The 21,351-nt window shown below is 40.7% G+C and overlaps 1 long non-coding RNA gene across 1 annotated transcript; it reads right to left on the reverse strand.

The window, feature by feature from the left end:
• Positions 1 to 2,988: 2,988 nt before the first annotated feature.
• LOC137211108 (uncharacterized) lies at positions 2,989 to 9,279 on the reverse strand. Its single transcript, XR_010936908.1, has 3 exons — positions 8,983 to 9,279; positions 4,643 to 4,776; positions 2,989 to 4,367 (listed from the first exon to the last, which is right to left on the reverse strand). It is a non-coding gene; the product is annotated as an uncharacterized lncRNA (long non-coding RNA).
• Between the last annotated feature and the right edge of the window lie 12,072 nt (positions 9,280 to 21,351).

Here is a 21,351-nt window from a genome sequence, read left to right on the forward strand (position 1 = left end):
GATTTTCGCTGTTTGATATTATGTGGAGCTGGGAGGTCTCTTGTGGACCTGTGTCCTGAAGTTATCTCTCCCACGTCAGAGGCAGAGCACTGGCTCCTGGCTGCAGCACCAAGAGCCTTTCATCCACACAGCTCAGAATAAAAGTGAGAAAAAGTAGAAAGAAAGGAGATAAAATAAAATAAAGATAAAATAAAATGAAGTTATTAAAATAAAAAATAATTATTAAGAAAAAAATTTTTTTAATAAAATAAAACAAAACAAACCAAAAATGGACGGACAGAACCCTAGGACAAATGGTGAAAGCAAAACTATACAGACAAAATCTCACACAGAAGCATACACATACACACTCACAAAAAGAGGAAAAGGGGAAAAAATAATATATGTTGCTCTCAAAGTCCACCTCCTGAATTTGGGATGATTCTTTGCCTATTCAGGTATTCCACAGATGCAGGGACATCAAATTGTGGAGCTTTAATACGCTGCTCCTGAGGCTGCTGGGAGAGATTTCCCTTTCTCTTCTTTGTTCTCACAGCTCCCAGGGGCTCAGCTTTGGATTTGGCCCCGCCTCTGTGTGTAGGTCACCTGAGGGCGTCTGTTCTTCGCTCAGACAGGACGGGATTAAAGGAGCAGCTGATTCGGGGGCTCCGGCTCACTCAGGCCCGGGGGAGGGAGGGGCACGGAGTGCGGGGCAAGCCTGCGGCGGCAGAGGCCAGCGTGACGTTGCACCAGCCTGAGGCGCGCCGTGTGTTCTCCCAGGGAAGTTGCCTGGGACCCTGGCAGTGGCGGGCTGCACAGGCTCCCCGGAAGGGGGTGTGGCTAGTGACCTGCGCTCGCACACAGGCTTCTTGGTGGCGGCAGCAGCAGCCTTAGCGTCTCATGCCCGTCTCTGGGTTCCGCGCTTTTAGCCGCAGCACGCGCCCGTCTCTGGAGCTCATTTAAGCAGCGCTCTGAATCCCCTCTCCTCGCGCACCAGGAAACAGAGAGGTAAGAAAAAATCTCTTGCCTCTTCGGCAGGTCCAGACTTTTACCTGGACTCCCTCCCGGCTAGCTGTGGCGCACTAGCCCCCTTCAGGCTGTGTTCACGCAGCCAACCCCTGTCCTCTCCCTGGGATCCGACCTCCGAAGCCCAAGCCTCACCTTGCAGCCCCGCCCACCCCGGCGGGTGAGCAGACAAGGCTCTCGGGCTGGTGAGTGCCGGTCGGCACCGCATCCTCTGTGCGGGAATCTCTCCGCTTTGCCCTCCGCACCCCTGTGCTCTCCTCCGCGGCTCCGAAGCTTCCCCCCTCCTCCACCCGCGGTCTCCGCCCGCGAAGGGGCTTCTAGTGTGTGGAAACCTTTCGTCCTTCACGGCTCCCTCCCACTGGTGCAGGTCCCGTCCCTATTCTTTTGTCTCTGTTTATTCTTTTTTCTTTTACCCTACCCAGGTACGTGGGGAGTTTCTTGCCTTTTGGGAGGTCTGAGGTCTTCTGCCAGCGTTCAGTAGGTGTTCTGTAGGAGTTGTTCCACGTGTAGATGTATTTCTGGTGTATCTGTGGGGAGGAAGGTGATCTCTGTGTCTTACTCTTCAGCCATCTTCCCCGTCTCCCTGGCATGTTTAACTTTTATTTGCAGTGACTCTTATAATAGGAAAAAATTAAGATTCTGAAAAATAGAAATACTTGTTTTTAGAGTATGCAATTAAAGCAGAGTTGGAAATTTGGGGTAATGTGGATGAGATTAAAGAAAACTTGAAAAACACTAAGAAGTTGAGAACTCAGGGGTATAGGAATGTAAGTTGGTTCCTGAAACATCATAAATGTATGTGCAAGGCACACAGTGGGGCAGGAGTACAGGTAAGAATATTAACCATCACACGATGGGAGGAAACTAGACTGGAAGAGCGAAGCCCAGAGGTCTGAATGCTAGGCAGTGGAATATGACACTCTATTAAAAAATAAGGCTGGTAATTGGAAACTGGAGCCCTAGTGTTTCAGCACTGTGTCAGTTCATCAGCCCCAGCTGGGGATACCCCCAATGAAATGGAAGGATGAAGTTAAGAGTGGCTGAACAAGAAAGGACTTGGGAACCAAATGTTGTCCAGAGAAACCGAACCATAGCGAACTAAGAAAAGTGAGTGACTCAGCTCTTATACTGTTGTTTTGTTTCTGGTTTTTTTGTTGAAAAAGGAATATGTGTCATAATAAGTTAACTTGAAATATGTTGCATCTGAAAATACAGTAGCAAAAGATGAGAAAGATATTCAGAAATATATTTAAACTTTGAGAAACTTTATCAATCAAATGCCATCCCTTCTGGGTCAAAATCCTTTCACCAGATCATGTAAAGCCTTTTATGAGTTTTTCAGAAGAAGGCACCCTGGAAATTTCAGTTATTTTTATCACCTTTATTGAAAAGGCCATTTCTTTGCTCTAAGGCTGAATTCTTTGATGCAAGTTCAGTAGCTTTGGAGTGAATCTGAGTGCAGCTTTCAGAGCAGTGAGAAAAATCATGCAGTGTTGAGATACCAAGCTTCCTTCAAGAAATCATTTGAAAGTAACTGATAAAGATGCTTAGGGCTCTGAATTATTGTGAAGTACGGTATTCAAAGAAACTGGTAGTTTGGAACACTTTTCTATAGTTACATGCTGTTGAATTCTAAAATGTCACATAGCAATGTAAGAGCAAGATATACTCATTTTTAACTCACTGTGGACAAAATGCATAGCTGCAGTCTCCAATCTGAGGCTCAGGAGGTGGACGTGGGTGCACCAGTCAGGTTATTTTGTTGACTGATCTTAACGATCATCACCGATGCCGTGGCCGTCACTTATTAGGGAGGGGAATGACTGCATCAGCCATTTCAAGGATTTGGCAAAGATATATCAAATGCCAGAAGGAAAAATGGGAAAGAGCAGAAACAATGACAACAAAAGTCCTCGTGAGACCAGGAGACCTAAGCTGGGCCACGCCCTACATAACAGCCCACAGAAACCAGTAGCACGCCATTGTAATGCAAGAACAAAATCATGGTGTTTCTGGAGTTTGGGCATTTTGTAGATTGGTGTTTTTCAGAATTTTCCTGCTGCTTTGTAACACAGTTTGAACTTTAAAACTTCTCCTGTATGCTGAAAGTCATTCATTTAGTAATAATAGTCAATACATACCATGCTTTTTCTGTACCAGGCATTGTAGTTTGCAGATGATATCTCGCCATAACCCTTTAAGATAGGGGATTGTTTCCATCCGCATTTTGTAGGTGAGTCACAGAGAGGTTAACTGGCCCAAGGTTCTACAACTCTTCAGTGACAGAACTAGATTCAAAGCCAGTTAACCCAGCTTGCAAGTCGAGGCGTTTACGCTGTGACACCACACACTGCAGCTTCTGTTTTTATTGGGCATCTTTAAAGACGTGGCACTTGGCTTGTTTCCGTAGATAATGTGACGTATGAGACAGGAATTTTTCTAAGTTTTAGTAAGTTCAGTATTTTTCTACTTTCTAAAAGCCCGTGTACATATACACTTAGCAATTCACCATGTAGCCTCTGGTGCGACCTATACTGAAAATTCCTCAAACAGTGAAAATAGCTCACTGGCAGAGAAGAGCCGATCACAAGACACCCAATCCTCGTTTATCTCTGGGTAATACCTGAATCAGCTGGAGCAAACCTGCTGCCCAGGGACGGCTCTCTGGGCTGGAGGTCTGTGCTGCAGCCGGCCTGTAGTGACATCAGCAATGAGAGAGCCCCCCGAGCCCCCACGTGGAGCCCACTGCCCATCCTCAAGAGACCAGCACCAGGGATATGGCCTGTTAAGTACAAGCTCCTCTCTGGTTGCCCTTGGATTAGTTTTCGCTACAACTGAAGGCTAGTGAAATTAACAACGACAATAATATACATATGTTACTTAGCGCTGCTCTATGCAGCACTGATTTGTTATAGTACTCTCATCACAGAAATATTTTTATTTTAAAATATTTATAGATCTTTTATAGTGAGGAAGAGTATTAGGGTGAAGCATATGTAATTACCAACATTCAACCTGTTTGGCCAGCAAAAACCAGTTTTCTTATACAAAGTGGGTACAGTCGATGTAAGTACATCGTAAGTTCTCAGCCAGTGAACCACCTTCTCATAGGGCCTTCGCTCAGTCAGAATGAGGTTCAGCTCTCTGTGGTCTCTCTCCCATTATCGTATGTTCTTGAGGTTCAGTTTTGACTCACAAAAATCAGCAAAGTATGCATAGGTGACAGTGCCTCAGGTGATGCAGAGGTGGCAGGTAGCCTTCCCAAGGGACTGTCAAAGAGGCACAGGGTGAAAATCAGCTACCGAGCAGGGAGCAGTGCAAGACCTGCGACATTATGACAGCATCAAAGCATCCTCGTTACCCTGGAAAAATAAAATAAAACAGCGGCACAACGAGAGCAAGTGACGTCAGGATTGCCTCATCATAGGAATCCTCGGGAAGCCTGTGTTTCAGGAAGCATTCTCTATATTAAAAAGATCTACCTAAAATCATAATGGTAAGTCAGTAATTCCTGAGGACTGTAACAGGCAAGGCACTGTGCTAACTGCTTAACATGTGTGTATCCGTCAGGCTTCTCCAGAGCAGCAGAAGCAGTGGGACACACAGACATTGAGATTTACTTCAAGGAGTTGCTTACATGGTGGTGAGGCTGGCAGGTGCAAAATCCACAGGGCAGTCAGAAGGCTGGAAAGTCTCAGGCAGGAGCTGTCATGTTGAAGCAGAATTTCTTCTTCCTCAAGAAACCTCAGCTTTGCTCTTCAGGCTTTTCAACTGAGTGGATGATGCTGACCCAGATTATAGAGGATAATCTCCTTTACTCAAAGTCAACTGATTGTGATGTTAGACCACATCTACAGGATACCCTCAGAGCAACACATAAATTAGAGTTTAATTGAATAAATGGGTATTGTGGTGTAGCCAGGTTGACAGGTAAAACTAGCTGTCACAGTATATATGCCATTTTTCCCTCATGAAAAAGCTGTACGCATAGTACTATTGTATACCCATTTTACAGATGAAGAGATGGAGGCTCAAGGTCAAGAACTTGTTCAAGATCACACGGTTTGCAAAGGATGAAGCCATGCTTTGAAACCAGGGAATTTGACTTGAGAGCCAGTGAATTTAACCACTGGGATCTTCTGTCTCACCAAGTAGCAAGGATTTTCTGCTAAGGATATGGGAGTTGAGTAGGGAAAAGCCAGCAAGGGGAAAAGCCAGCAAGAGTTAAAGCCAGCTCTTGTGCATTAGAGAATCACTAGCTCTCCATTGTCATAGGCTTCACAGCCATCCTGCCATGCAGTAAACATAAGCTGAGTACTTATTAAATGAACCACTCTGTAAGTAGAGGGAAGGTTATAACATAGTAGGTATGGAGGTACCAGCTTGTGTGAAAAACATCAGATCAAACTGGATTGTACATCAAGAGAGACATCAGGGAGAAGAATAAAAAATTCCTTCTTTTTGCCATTCCAAATAGACTCCTTCCAAAGTTCCACTCCAACCAGAACAGCAGCATTAGCAGTATCTGGGAAAGTTGCCCTCTGGGAGCCGTGACAACGTGAATATAGAAGAATGTGGGACTTGGGATCTCCAGGGAAACGCAAATTGACAGCTAGCTGGGGTGGAATTTTACAGTTGCCCGAGAACTTTCCCTCACCTCCTAAACAAATGAGTGTCTCCCACTGTCACCCTCCCTATCCCATACTCCGTGGTGGCACTTATGAAACTTCTCCATGTCCCTAAAGCTCTCAGCTCTGCTTGCAGATACTTTAGCCGAAGACTTTGTTTCCACCTTAGAAGAAAAATACAAGCCAGCAGAGACAACCTTCCTAAATATCTCTTCATACCACCACCAAACATAGATGAGCTGCACCAGTTTTCTGCAGCCTCCTCTGCAAGAGTATCCCTTGTCTTGTGCTCTGCACTTTGGTTATCATTGGCATCCATCACCTCTAGAACTTGCCCCATCAGTCATCACTTTCCTTTCCCTCATTATATTTTCAATCATTTTAGTTTTTCCTTTCCCCTCTGCCTACAAATATACTAAATGCTTCCACTATCTTAAAAACTACCTTGCTTCTAGATAATTGCAAGAAACATAAATGGACTAAAATGCTTTATAAATGGGAAAATTTACAGAGCAGATGGGAGTAAAAAAAAGAAAACTGTATAGATCTTACTTGACTTACGATGGGGTTACATTCTGATAAACCCATCATAAGTCGAAAATATCCTAAGTCAAAAATGCTTTTAATACCCCTAACCTACCAAACATCACAGCTTAGCCTTGCCTACCTTAAACGTGCTCAGAACGCTTGTATTAGCCAATAGTTAGGCAAAAATCATCTGACACAAAGCCTATTTTGTAATAAAGTGTTGAATATCTTATGTAATTTACTGAATACTGTACTGAAAGTGAAAAACATCATGGTTGTAAGTGTATCGATTATTTACCCTCGTAATCCCGTGGCTGGCCACGGGATGCAGCTCACTACCACTGCCCAGCATCGTGAGAGAGAACCATACCACATCTTACTAGAGTGGGAAAAGATCAAAATCCAAACTATGGTTTCTATCACCTTTACACCACAGGAAAGTTGGAAAATTGTAAGTCGAACCATCTTAAGTCAGGGACCATCTGTATTTTGATTCTGTGAAACACATTTTACATATAAAAATATAGAGAGATTGAAAATAAAAGGATAGAAAAAAAATTTCCTTCCAAACTCTGAGAAAAAGATAGTAACTATCAGATAAAGAAAACTCTGAGATAAGGAATATTACTAGAGGTCAAAGAAATTTCTCAGTGATAAAAATTTCAATTTACCAGAAAGCTATAGAAAATTCTACATCTGTATATGTTTATAGTGTACAATTCTAAATGTATATACTCTTCTAAATATAGACAGCAAAAATTAACAAAAGTGAAAGAGGAAATGTGTTTCAGTAACGTTCTGTGGGTTTTAATATACCTCCATCTGTAACTTACAGAACAAGTGGACACATGCACACACAAAAATAGTAAGATTACAGATGGTTTGGTCAAGGTGATCTAACTGACATATTAATAAATTGGGTTATCAATTGAATATATAGATACACTATCACTATTCCTGGAGATATGCTCAACTAAAAGAGACACACATATATACCCAAAGAAATTTATAAGAATACTTATAACACCACTATTTGTAATTGTCAAAAGTTGGAAATAAGCCAGTGATATCAAGGCAGATCAAATAAATGTGATATTTTGAAAAAGTATACCTTGCCTCAATTCTGCTTCCCCCTCAAGCTACCAAAACTTTTCTTTCTTTTCCTGTATGATAATTTTAAGTGAAAATATTTTTGGAAAAAAAATAGCAGCTCTATTTCCTCACTCCCATTGCACTGCTGAATTCTTAGCAATATTTCCAGCTGCTCTCTTACCACGGAAATTGTTCTGGTCAGGGCAGCAAGCACAAAACTCTGTTATCTTGTTTCTTATTCCTGTTCTACTAGGCTGGCTTCTCGGCACATCTGACACTGGTTGTCCCTCCCTTCAACCTGAAAATCTCTTCTTTCTTAACCGATTTCTCTCTTGGTTCTCTTTCTGTTGCTAAAACCTTTTTTTTCTCCCAGTGTCTTGCAAAGCCTCTTGTTCTGGCATTGCAGGTACACTGGGTGCTGGGGCCCTGTCTCTCTTCATGATGGGCGAGGATATTTGGTCTCATGGCTTCAGCACATCTTTGTGCCGAGGCAGTAAGTACGGCAATGTGGGTGAGCCTGGGCTTTGAAGTCAGTTGATGGGCTAACTCACAAAGCAGGGGCTCTGAACCCAGCCTTTCTCCTGAGCATGAATCAGAGGGGCGCTGAAAGTAAACTTGACCCAGATCATAACTGTGTCTGTCATGAGCCAATTTTGCACCGCTGCACGTTCATAAACTGGTGAAAGCACACATCCTGTTCTCATAATACCAGACCCAGTTTATGCACTTGTCAGATTTGCCTGGGCATGTTTTTCTGCTTGATGCTACTGGTGACCCTCCAGGAAGATCACTTGGCACCAATGGCATTTTTGTGGGAACAGAGAGGTGATGTCCATCTTTACTGGAAGGGGCTCACTGGGCTGTCTCCCTGCCTTCGTGTTGGTGGCTGATTGGTCATTGCCCTGGGCTGCCCAGCAGGTGGTCCCGATCGCCCATGTTGCTGAGGGCAGGACCAAACGGTGCCTCCTCTCACACCACCTCTGACCTCACTGCAGGGCCCTCCTCTCCTGCCCTTGGGCTTCCCTCCCACTGCTGCCCTACAAATGCCAGGGCCTTACTGAGAGCTCCAGCCACCCACTGGCTTTTCAGGAGGGTCTTCAGGGCTGCAGGCTGCAGAGAGACAGGCATAAAATGATGCTGCCTCATGCCCTTTCACAAGTTTGATGCCACTGCTCTGGACAGAATTTCCCAGAAATATGGGGGAACTGATGCCCAGCAGTGGAGAGGGGGGAGACTTTGGCCAGTAAGCAACAGGAGACAGAAAGAGCCAGCAGATAGATTCTCCTCCTTTACTCCTCCCCCAGAGACTGTTCTGGGACACAGTGTTTCCATATCCCTCTCTGGGGATGTTCTGTGTGTCCGAGCAACCAGGATGTTCCAGCAACCTGGTTGCTGGAGAGTCAGGACAGCTTGGAATGCACGCCTTTGTACCTGCTTTCTCTCTCCTCCTACCTCACTCGCCTGGTTCCTTCACATCTTCTTCCCTGGAATGCACCCTCAACTAAGCTTTAGCACTTAAGTTTTGACTTAGGCTCAGTTTTCTTGGGAAACCAGGGTGAAAGATTAACCATCAAAAGCACAGTCCTCTTGATTCCCTACTAAGTGCCTGCGGTTTTGCTAACTGATTTACCTTTATTCTCTTTTGACCCTCAAAGAAAACGGTATGGTAGATATCCTTTCCCCCTATTAGAGAGAGGAACTGCGGCTCAGCGAGGCTTAAGTAACTTACCCAAGACGGCACAGCTAGGAGGGCGGAGCTCAGATGCTCATGCCGCCGTGTCTTGCTTCAGAGTTGGCATTCCTCCCGTTGCTCATCCCTGCCTCTGTGTGAGGACAGTGGGGCCTGGGGATTTTATGTAGTTTCCATGTGGTAATTCATCGGCAGAGTTCTCAGAACCTTTGAGGATGATTGAATGAAGAACATTTTAAATATCCAAGCAGAGCATGATAAGAGAGTCCTGAAATGACCGACTGGTGAGCAATCAATAAAAGCAGATGGTTAAACCACCATTATTTGACTTTTAAATATCACTTTATACAGTCATTTCTAAATGGAATCACATTGATGAATCAGCTAAAGGTCATGAGAGTAGCTGCTACAGGGAGGAGAAACGAGGGCTCCTCCCCAGGCCCAGCTCAGAGCTCCGTCACGCTTGAAGTCACAGGGCCAACTCATCTAGATCATCTAGATCTGTCTGTCCTCTCCCTAAAGATCTTTGAGAACAAAATGTACAACGAGATAACTAGAAAGTTCATCTTGAGACAAAGTAGAGGGGTCCTGACTGCCAGAGACTGAAATGGGAAGGAGTCCCTTGTCCTGCACAGAGTGCTACTGGCAGAGTTCTATACGTGTACAGAGATTTGGACTAAGAATTGCACTTTGCAAATTGGAAAAGGACCAAATTTGGACCCTGTTACACTACTCAGCATCTCTCCAGATTGTGGATTATGAAGTGAACCTTTTCACTTTGTGTCCCTCCTGTGGGAAAGAGTTGTTTTTTGTGTGATTACAAAGTTAGACCGTTTACAAATCTAATCATTTTATCTTGGTCTGATAAAAGTGCTGAAGGACTGGCCCCTTGAAGAGAGTTGCTAACTCGTAAGTACATACTTATAAAAACAAGTGGATTTGTGTGTATGTGAAGAAAGCATTAACACCAACTGCCTGATATTGAAACTCCTGCCTTTGAACTTCACAAGCATCCCAGAGGCCTCCAGGAACTGTGCTATCCCACAGCAGTGTCCTCTGAGCATCGTTGCCAGCAGAGGCTGTTCTCAAAGAAGCCTTTTCCTTTTCTGTATTTTCCCTGCATGCTGTTCAGTCGCACGGTGTGATGCCACCCCCCCCAAAGAATCCACACTTACCTCTTTAAACAGCAACCGCCCTCTCATCTCCCAACGCACCCTCCAAAAAAAACCTGCTCAAAGAGCTTAACCCAGTGTCTCAGATTTTAATATCAATCACCTGGAGGTGTTGATAAAATGACGTGACATTCTGATTCAGTAGTTCGGGATGGGGCCTGAGATCCTGCATTTTAAGCACACTCCCAGGATATGTCAGTGCTGATCTGTGAACCACGCTTCGAGTAGCAAGAGCTTAGAAGACCATTGTATTTCCCTTTTGAATATTTTAATGATGATTTGGTGCTTAGAAAAATTTGCCCCTTGAAAATGCCTCAGTGCTACCAACAAGCTGTTCTGGGTACCACTGCACAAATTTCAAACAGATGGGACTGAAGTTAGAAACACTGAGAATATTATGCTACAGCTGTTCTCTTGGTCGCATTTGTTTTAGTTCTCGGCACAAGCACAAGCTCAGAGCTGACCTAAAGGCTTACTCTCAAAATTACACATAAAAGTGGATTTTACCAACACTTTTTGACTAAATGTGCTTGTCCCTGAGACCACCAGGCTCATTTTATTCAGTCTCGAATTGGTTATTTTCCTTCATGCAATTTCAGTTATTGTATAGGGTGAGATTTTAATGTTTAGGCACATAAACAGAAGCAGCTTAAGTGTGTATTTAAATTCTGTATTTGATTGAGCAGAAGTAATACTTGTTATTCTGCCTCTATTTCAGGGTTTTCATTTTCTGCCTAGCGAATTCAGTCATTTTAATATCCAAGAAAACAATTCTGGAAAATACAACTGGTCCAAAGCATGTTAAACTGCCTAAAACAGATGGGGGAGAGAGGTATTAAACTAGCCAGCTTTTCCCAGGTGCGTTAGAAATATTTACTGTGTATTGATTGCATTTTACCCCAAAACATAGCTATACATTATCTTTTGTTGAAAATACCTTATTTGGAGAAAAATAAAAATAAACATTTGGTTTTGTATAAACTATACCAAATCTTACATTTATCTGTTACATTCATTTTTGAAAACTGCCTTCCTAACTCACATCTTAACCAGTACATTTTGCTAACATCCTCCTGGTATTCTTGTCTCTAGATGCTGTCTATTCCAAAACACATTTGCAAAATAATCTCCTTAACTTAAGGAGAATAAGACCTTAAGAGCCATTTATCATATCAGTCTCCTATTTCAAGACATTTGCTCAAAGTCTGTAGTTCTCAGCCTACTACTTAGCACCTTTCGCTAAATAAATTAACAACAAAAATCTCAGGTTTGGGAACCAGTCGGTTCCTCACTAGGGGGAAAATAAGGAGCTCTACATCCCCAAGTTAGTCTTAGTTATTTTTCTCTGTCCATACTGACTTGTGCCATTTAACCATGACTTCAATTTTTAACAGATATAGAACTGTATTCTTATTCAATGAGTTTTGGTAGTTTGTGTCTTCCAAGGAATTGCTTCATCTCATCTAAGCTTTAGAATGTATGTGCTTAGAGTTATTCACAGTATTCCCTTATAATATTTTAATGTGTGTTGGGTCTCTAATGATAGCATTCTCTCACTTCTGATATAGTAATTTGTTTCTACTCTCATTTTCTTGGTCAGTCTGTTAAGAGGTTTAACAATTTTAGTGATCTTTTCTAAGAATCAGCTTCTGGTTTTATTGATTTTGCTATTGTTTTGCTGTTTTCAATTTTATGGATTTCTGCTCTTACCTTTATTTACTTTCTTCTGATAAATTTGGTTTATTTTGCTCTTCTTTTTCTGGTTCCCTGAGGTGGAATCAGTATTCATTTGAGGCCTCTCTTTTTTCCTAATACATGCATTTAATGACATGTTTTCTTCTAAGCACTGCTTTAGCTTTACCTCACAAATTTGATACGTTGTATTTTCATTGTCACTCAGTTTAAAATTTTTTCTTATTTCCTTTGAGACTTGCTCTTTAGCCCAGGGATTATTTAGAAATATTTAATTTCTAAGAATTGGGGGATCTTCCAGATATTTTTGTTATTGATTTCTAGATTAATTCCATTATGGTCAGAGAATATACTTTGTATGATTTCAATACTTAGTTTTTAAAAATATGTTAAGGTTGTTTTATGACCTGGTATATGGTCTATCCTGACAAGTGTGCCGTGTGCACTTGAAAAGAATGTGTATTCAGCTGTTCTTTGGTGGAGTGGTGGTGTTCGATTCTTCTATGGTAGTCCTGATTTTTTGTCTACTTGTTCTATTGCTCGAAGAGGAAACTGAAAGCCTCCAACTATAATTGTGGATTTATTTCTCCTCGCAGTTCTTCCAGTTGTATTTTAATACGTTTTTTGGTTCTGGTTTTGTTTTTTCTGTGTGTGCATACATATTAAAGATTATATGTCTTCTTAGTGCATTGACCTTCTTATCATTATGTAATGATGGCTCTTTGTTCCTGGTAATTTTCCTTGTTCAAAAGTCCACTTTGTCTAATACTAATAGATATAACTTAGTTTTCTTTAGATAAGTGTTTGCTTAGTATATATTTTTCCATCCTTTTACTTTTAACCTGTCTATATCAGGATATTTCAAGTGAGTTTCTTGACCACATATATTTGAGTCTTAGGTTTATTTTGTTGTTCAATTTAATGTCCACTTTTATTTGGTATGCTTAGACCATTTATATTTAATATAATTATTGATAAGGTGGTATTTTGGTCTACTATTATTTGTTTCCTTTTTGTCCCTCTATTTTGTATTCTTCTTCTCTCCTTTTGTGCATTCTTCTGAAATATTTGAATATATATTTGTATCCCATTTAAACTTATCAGCTTTTTGTATTTATCTCTTTTATCTTTCAGTGGCTGTTCTAGGTATTATATATGTCACTTTTTACAGTCTATTAAAATTAATGTTTTATCTCTTCAAATAAAATGTAGAAACTTGATTCTCCCCCTTTTATGTTGTATTAATATTTGTAGTTGTCGGGCTTCCCTGGTGGCTCAGTGGTTGAGAGTCCACCTGCCGATGCAGGGGACATGGGTTCGTACCCTGGTCCAGGAAGATCCCACATGCCGCAGAGCGGCTGGGCCTGTGAGCCATGGCCGCTGAGCCTGCGCGTTAGGAGCCTGTGCTCTGCAACAAGAGAGGCCACAACAGTGAGAGGCCCGCGTACCACAAAAAATAAATAAATAAATAAATAAATATATATATATATATTTGTAGTTGTTATTTGCATTACATCTACATACATTTAAAAGCCTGCCAGACAATGTTATAATTTTGACCTTCCATCTTCGTACATACTTCAAAAACTTTAAAGGAGAAAGTAATTTGTCATATTAACCTAATTATTTGCCATTTCTGATGCTATTCCTTTATGCCCTAGATTTCCCAGTTTCCCTGTGGTATAATTTCCTTTCTTCCTGCAGTACTTACTTTAACATTTCTTTTAGAGAAGGGCTGATTTTGACTAATCCTCTTAATTGTATTTCGTCTGAGACTGTTATTATTCCCTCATTCTTGAAAGATACTTTTACGAGATAGAGAAGCCTGGGTTGACAGTTCTTTTCTTACACTACTTTTAAAATGCTGTGTCACCTCCATTTGGCCTCCATGGAAATCCAGTCATCCAAATGTAATGTGTCATTTTTTTCTCTTGTAGCTTTCAAGATTTTTTTTTTTAAACATTGGTCTTCAGCAGTTTGATTAAAATGTGTCTGGGCATGGTTTCCTTTGAGTTTATCCAGTTAGGGATTCTCTTAGCTTCTTGAATTTGTAAATGTATGTCTTTTATCAAATTTGGAAAGTTTTCAGCCATCATTTCTTCAAATATTATTCTGCACCAACCACACTCACATTCTCCTCTCCGACGACTCATCTGGCATGAATGTTATACCTTTTTATACTATTCCACAGGTTCCTGAGACTGTTAACTTTTCTTCTCCAAAGTATTTTTTCTCTGTTGCTCAGATTAGATAATTTCTGTTGCTCTATTCAAGTTCATAGATTCTTTCCTCTGTCATCATTAGTTACTTTATTTTTTAGTTTTCAAATGTCCATTTGGTTATTTTTACAGCTTCTCTTTCTCTACTGAGGATTACTATCTTTCCATTTGTTTCAAAAGTGTGCAACTTTACTTCATGGAACACAGTTATTATAGCTGCTTTAAAGTTTTGTTAGATTTATATTACTGAGGCTCATCAACAAAGGGTAGGCAGCTGTTGAGTATCTTTTTCCGTATGAGTTGTTGAGGTTTTCTCTATTTGTATATCAAGTAAGTTTGAATTGTATCCTAGATATTTTGAATATAGTATTATGAGACTGTGGTCCTGTTAAAATCCTCTGGGAAGAGGGACTTCCAGTTCCACTCTAGTTTTAGTGACAGAGACCAGTTTCACCATCCCTTTCAAACAGTGAGACAAAATATATGCAACAGTGGTTTGCAAGACACTGGATATGAGGCAGTGAAGGACAGCAGTCCACGAGGAATAGAAAACAGATGAGATGAGCCCTACAGTTGTCCCTTTTAATTCCTTAAGAGAGTGATCAGGACATGATGCAGAGAGTGGGAGCCAAAGCAGAGCTCAGTGGGTTCCCTGAATTGAGGAGATTAAGCTGAGCATCCTGAGAGACCAAGGTAGTAGGAATGTATAGTGCAAATAACAGAGATGAGAGAACTGCCCAAAGAGGGGACTCTGGAGATCTGCAGATGACCCGCTCTGAGTATTCTGGAGAGGACTGATGAGTGCATGTTTCTAAGGAGACCACTTGATGCTAGGAAATAGCCATCCTGAAAGATAAGAGGAAACATTCTTATTTTTTTATTTTTGATAAAATCTATTTTATCAGTTTATTCATTTATAGTTCATGCTTTTGGTGTCACGTTGAAGAAATCTTTGCCTAACCCAAGGTCACAAATGTTTCCTACTGTATTTTCTTCTAGAAGTTTTACAGTTCTAGCTTTTAGGACTATAATCCATTTTGAGTTATTATATAGTGCAAGGTATAAAAGTCAAAAAGGTTTTTATGTTGTTGTTTGTTTTTTTTGATTTTTGTTTTTGCGGTACGCGGGCCTCTCACTGTTGTGACCTCACCTGCTGCGGAGCACAGGCTCCAGATGCGCAGGCCCAGCGGCCATGGCCCACAGGCCCAGCCGCTCCGCGGCACGTGGGATCCTCCTGGACCGGGGCACGAACCCGTGTCCCATGCACCGCCAGGCGGAGTCTAAACCACTGCGCCATCAGGGAAGCCCTAAAAAGGTTTTTAAAGTTTAAAAACATTTATAAATCGATAAAGGATTTGTATCCAAAGTATATAAAGAATATTCAAAATTCAATAATAGAAAACATACAACCCAGTGAAATAAGCAAAAACAATGAGGAGATGCTTCTCCAAAGATGATTTACAGATAAGCATATGAAAAGATGCTCAGCGTCATTAGTTATTAGAAAAATGCAAATTAAAAACTGCAGCGATGTACCACTACTTACCATAAGAATGTCTAAAATTGAAAAGACTGATCAAACCAAGCATTGGCAAGGATGTGGAGGAAATAGAACTTTCATAGGCTGCTGCTCAGAATTCTAAATGGTATCATCACTTTGGAAAACAATCTGGTGGTTTTTTGGAAAAGTTAAGCATACACTTGCTATGTGATTCATCCTTACTCTCCTAGATGTTTACCAAAGAGCAGCGAAAGCCTGTGTCTATACAGAGCTGCCGTGAATGTTCATAGAAACTTTCTGTGATAGCTGAAAACTGGAAACAACCCAAATGTCCATCTGTAGGTGAATGGGCAAACACATTTTGTATATTCCTATGTGTTGGTTCCTTAGAGCTGCCATAACAACATGGGTGGTTTAAACAACAGATATTTATTGTCTCACAGTTCTGGAGGCTAGAACTCCAAAAGCAAGGTGATGAATATGTTTGCTATTCTTATTGTGATAATTGTGATCATGCAGACAAGATGACTAGAGACAAAACTAGTTCAGTCAGTGGAATGAAACAACACAGAGAAATAATCCCATCACTGGCAATGTTGAGCACCATTACCCAGGGCAAAGGAAACAGTAGTTCTCCCTGCTAGTGTCTCTGTCATGTCAGTTATGCTACTGTATTAATTTAGTGGACACAGTGGGAACCCTCCTTTGTCTTTTTCACTGCTAGTTGCCATGAATAAGGCAGAGAGAGTCCGCAGAAGGGAGGGGCTGTCACATACTGTGATCCAGCTATGTAGGTAGGTGCTGACCCACATTGTCAAGGCATGAATGATGGAATCTTTACCTATTTCCCTGTCTTTTTTGTTCTTTTAATGAGTCCCTTTTTTAAAAAATTAGAGAAGCAAGAGAAAGGATACTTGTGTGTTCTTGCTAGGCAGTGTTCTGTGTAAATTGATTTAACTATCAGTTTTGCCAAGTATTGGATCCACAGACAAGATATTTTATTTTTGGATATTACTCGTTTCTTTAGCTGAACGATAGAAATAATTACATTTACTGCAGTTCAACCAGACTTGATAACATCTGCAGTTATTCCACATTAACACACTTTAAGAAGAGATTTTTTTGTTGATTTAACAAGCTCTGATGGTACTATTTGCCAGCCATTGTTCTAAGCAGTATACAAACATGAATTCGTTTAATTTTAATAACTATAATATGATGTGGGTATTATTTTTCTCATTGTTAAAGGTGGAGTAACTTACCCAATGTCACAGAGCCATAAAGGGCAGAGCTGGGGTTCGAACTGAAGAGCACATTCTGGCCACAGTCTGTGTTCTTCACCACCACGCATGCTGCCTTATATTTGGGATTAGATGTAAAGTTTTAACAGGATAAGAAAGTAACATACCTTACTAAAAAGGACAGTCACTTGTGCTGAAGCAACAGTTTACATTATCCAACATTAAATAATACCTGTGCTTAATGATTTTTACTCTCTACCGAATTTTGTAGCATGCACGATGCAGATACACATATTGATTGCTGACTTGTCACACAGTAATGCTCAGTTAGCCAAACTGACAAAACCCAGAGAGCAAGCCAGTGATAGCCAGTCATTTACATTTGGCCTGTGAATATCTAATGCTAGAGCAATATGGAGAGGATTCTTGTCTGCAATTTGCCTTCCTAAATGTCCTTTCCCGCGTACATTTACTGCATTGTCCCTCAGACATTCTGCGAGAGGTCAGTAAATTTTCTCTCACTTTATCTCATTAAAAATATCATTTTCTATACTTCTGAAATCATTGTACTCTTTCAGCCTTTACAAATCTGTAACTCATGGTTATTTAGTAAGCTCTTTTTTTTTTTTTTTGCGGTACGCGGGCCTCTCACTGCTGTGGCCTCTCCCGTTGCGGAGCACAGGCTCCGGACACGCAGGCTCAGCGGCCATGGCTCACGGGCCCAGCCGCTCCGCAGCATGGGGAATCCTCCTGGACCGGGGCATGAACCCGTGTCCCCTGCATCGGCAAGCGGACTCTCAACCACTGCGCCACTAGGGAAGCCCCAGAAAGCTCTTTGAAATCAAAGCTGGGTCTGCTCCAGGTTATAGATGTTGTCAACTCAGGGGTAGCAGGTGGGTTGTATCTGGAGGGTCAGCTCTGGACAATTGTGTCTCCCTTGGAACAATGGATAGAAGAGTTCTGATGTGGCTCCTGGCTTAATGGAGTGTCACCTACAGGGGACCAGAGAGACATGGCCACAGGGTGACACTTATTTCCATCCCTATGGCCCAGCTCCTTACTACTCTGCATCTAACCATCAGAGTACATTAATAATCATGAAGGATTCAAACACCATTGTCAGAGGATCTTCAGATGGTGAGAAAGATGTCTTCACTTTATTAAACCGAAATCCAGTAAAGATAAGAGCCATCAATGTCATTTTTGCTTGTCATTCTTAAACGTCAGCCAGGATTCTACTCCTTATATTTTGTCAGCTTCAGGTGACTGGGCTCTCAAATAAGAGATTCAGGAACAGAGATCATTAGTGGTCACTTTACCCTCAAAGCTGAGACGCTGGAGATGATGCAGGTCAAATCAAGGGTGGCATTGAGACCTGGGAACTAGTGCTTTGGCAGTTTAAAAGCAGGATTCTGGTCTTCTGTGAGCATCTGTCTATGAAATGTCACCTATTTCTCAAAGATGAGTCACTGGAAATAAGATGATATGTTTATAGGATAAAGAGGGAATATTTGAAAATCATTAGAATTCTTTTTCCTAATATTAACTTAGAGTCAGTTTTTAATGAAGTAAATGACAGCACTAAAAAAATGATTTATTTGAATTCCTTTAGAGGAAGTTACTCAATTTTCTTCGACCAAATGACCTGCTTCCTGGGAATCTAAGGAGATGGTCCATGTGTGAAGAAAAGGAAAAATCCACAAAAGCTTTGTGGAAGATTGAAGAAATTAAGATTGAGTCGACCCCTGCTGTGTACATGAAAGGCTTGAGACCAGATAGACGGGGATTATCTTGGAACACTGTCCCCAGATCATGTTTACTGTTACTCCTTTCCCACTGTACAAAGGTGCGGGAAAGCATGCCCCTTCTTTCTACCTCAGAGACCTCTGGCAGCATTGAATACTCCCCTGGTGCTTGGATTTCTTTTCCCATCATTGTGGCAGTTCTCTTCAGAGCAAAGATTTAAGGCACATAAATATGGTTGACCAGCCTGAGATATCCATGAAACCCCATGGCAGAAAAAGAAATTACCAAGTGTGTAAAAATGTTTCTGCCGTCTCAATTTTAGAACATTAGAAAGAGACTTTTAAAATTGAAAGTAGCCAACGGCTTGAAATATCTATTAGTTTTCTTAATAAATGCATAAATGAAACTGGACCCTTCATCTCTCAAAAAAAAAAGAGTGGATAGAACTGTCATTTCACAAAGTCACTTTTTTCAAAGCCTTTGACTCTCCACTTTAAAAAGGATGACATTCAATAAGAGCTAAAACCTCACATTAGTCACCCCTTTTTGAGCTTCTTTTGAATGTGGTCTCTGATCATGCTGTTTCTGGATAGACTCCCTTCATTAACAGCTGCCCAGCCATCCATTAAAATGACAAGCAAAGGGCCACAGGGCCGGGCTGACTGCCCTTAGTGCAACACTGACGGGAGAGGTGACAAAAAAGGTTTCCACCAGTCAGTTGTAAAGATGCCTCTACACCTGGGAGCAGAGGGAGGACTTTCAAGTTAAAGCACAGAGTAATCTTTGAAACTCCAGGGATCAGAAATGGAATGGTGACACGTTGGTGCCGGATGAATCAAAGTGATTTTAAATTAGTATTAGAAATCTAAGGATGTAAAGCTTGTTAGAGGATTTGCTACAGTAGCTCTCCGATTATTACTTCTTGTTGACGGATTAAACTATCATCTTTATGAAGTTCTGTGGACACCTTTGAGTAGATAACACCTTTCCTTGCTACCTCTTTAATTACAGTCAAACCTAGATTATTTATACTAATGTAGAGTTAAGATGGATGACAGACAACTGTATGTAACCTCCCTGGGATTTTTTTTTTAATACCTACGATTCTTGCTTTCCCAGAGATCAAACTCTATAGAGCAAAGTTTGAGAAAGATAAATGTAAAAACTACTTCTTTGACACAGGCCTTGTAAGAGACTCATTCTTTTTTATGTCAGAGACCTCTGGCAGCATTGATTAATGTGAGCAACGGTGAGTTGGATGGAGAAGTAAATGCTACATGCTTTCTATATGTTTGACCCCAAAAAAGCATTTTTAATACATAGAAGTAGTAAACAACAGGCCCATGTGTTTTCTTATTAACTTTTTATTTTTTTAAATAACTGCACTTACAAGAAGTTGCAGAAATAGAATTGAATAGAATTCTGTGAGCCCTTCACCCCTCTTTCCCCAGTGGTGATAACCTTTTATAACTGTAGTTATAAAACCCAGTAAATTGACATTGGCACTATACTATTAACTAGGTTACAGGCCTTATTCAGTTTTCACCAGTTTTTACATGAACTCATTGTGTGTGCGTGTGCGTGTGTAACTTATATGGTTTTACGGGTAAGTTCTACCACATTTTGGAGAAACAGATTATTCCAGTCATATATTAGAGTGGATCACATGAAATGTCAACATTTGGTCAGTTGTCAATTCACTATGAGTTAAAAATTTGATATAACTATAATTCCATTTCTACTTTTGAGAATTTACAGCAGTAGTGTGTCTTTTTTTATTTTGTTTGGTTCTTGAGTTTATTTTTATATTTTTCCACAGAAGTAAACAACGTAATGTCTTTGAAAGAAATGCAGAATCTTTTTTTATATCTATTTAAACTGAAACATCATATACAGCTGAAGCAGGTAGAAGCATCATTTGGCCTCTGGAAAACCTCTGTTAGTGAAAAGATATTCAGTGATAGTTCAAAACTTTCATTCTGTAGCTTTGTAGTATTGTCTGAAGTCAGGGAGCCTGATTCCTCCAGCTGTGTTTTTCTTTCTCAGGATTGCTTTGGCAATTCAGGGTCTTTTGTGTTTCCATATAAATTGTAAACATTTTTGTTCTAGTTCTGTGAAAAATGCCATTGGTCATTTGATAGGAATTGCACTGAATCTGTGGATTGCTTTGGGTAGTATAGTCATTTTGACAATATTGATTCTTCCAAACCAAGAACATGGTATATATCTCTCCATCTATTTGTGTCATCTTTGATTTCTTTCATCAGCATCTTATAGTTTTCTGAGTACAGGTCTTTTGCCTCCTTAGGTAGGTTTATTCCTAGGTATTTTATTCTTTTTGATGTGATGGTAAATGGGATTGTTTCCTTAATTTCTCTTTTGATCTCTTATTGTTAGTGTATAGGAATGCAAGAGATTTCTGTGTATTAATTTTGTATCCTGCAACTTTACCAAATTCACTGATGAGCTCTAGTAGTTTTCTGGTAGCATCTTTAGGATTCTCTATGTATAGTATCATGTCATCTGCAAACAGTGACAGTTTTACTTCTTCTTTTCCAGTTTGGATTCCTTTTATTTCTTTTTCTTCTGATTGCCATGGCTAGGACTTCCAAAACTATGTTGAATAATAGTGGTGAGAGTGGACATCCTTATCTTGTTCCTGATCTTACAGGGAATGCTTCCAGCTTTTCATCGTTGAGAATGACATTAGCTGTGGGTTTAACAGTATGGTACTGGCACAAAAACAGAAATATAGATCAATGGAACAGGATAGAAGGTCCAGAGATAAACCCACGCACCTATGGTCAACTAATCTATGACAAAGGGGACAAGAATAT

The sequence above is a fragment of the Pseudorca crassidens genome, chromosome 18 (assembly GCF_039906515.1).
Source record: "Pseudorca crassidens isolate mPseCra1 chromosome 18, mPseCra1.hap1, whole genome shotgun sequence".
Taxonomy (NCBI): domain Eukaryota; kingdom Metazoa; phylum Chordata; class Mammalia; order Artiodactyla; family Delphinidae; genus Pseudorca; species Pseudorca crassidens.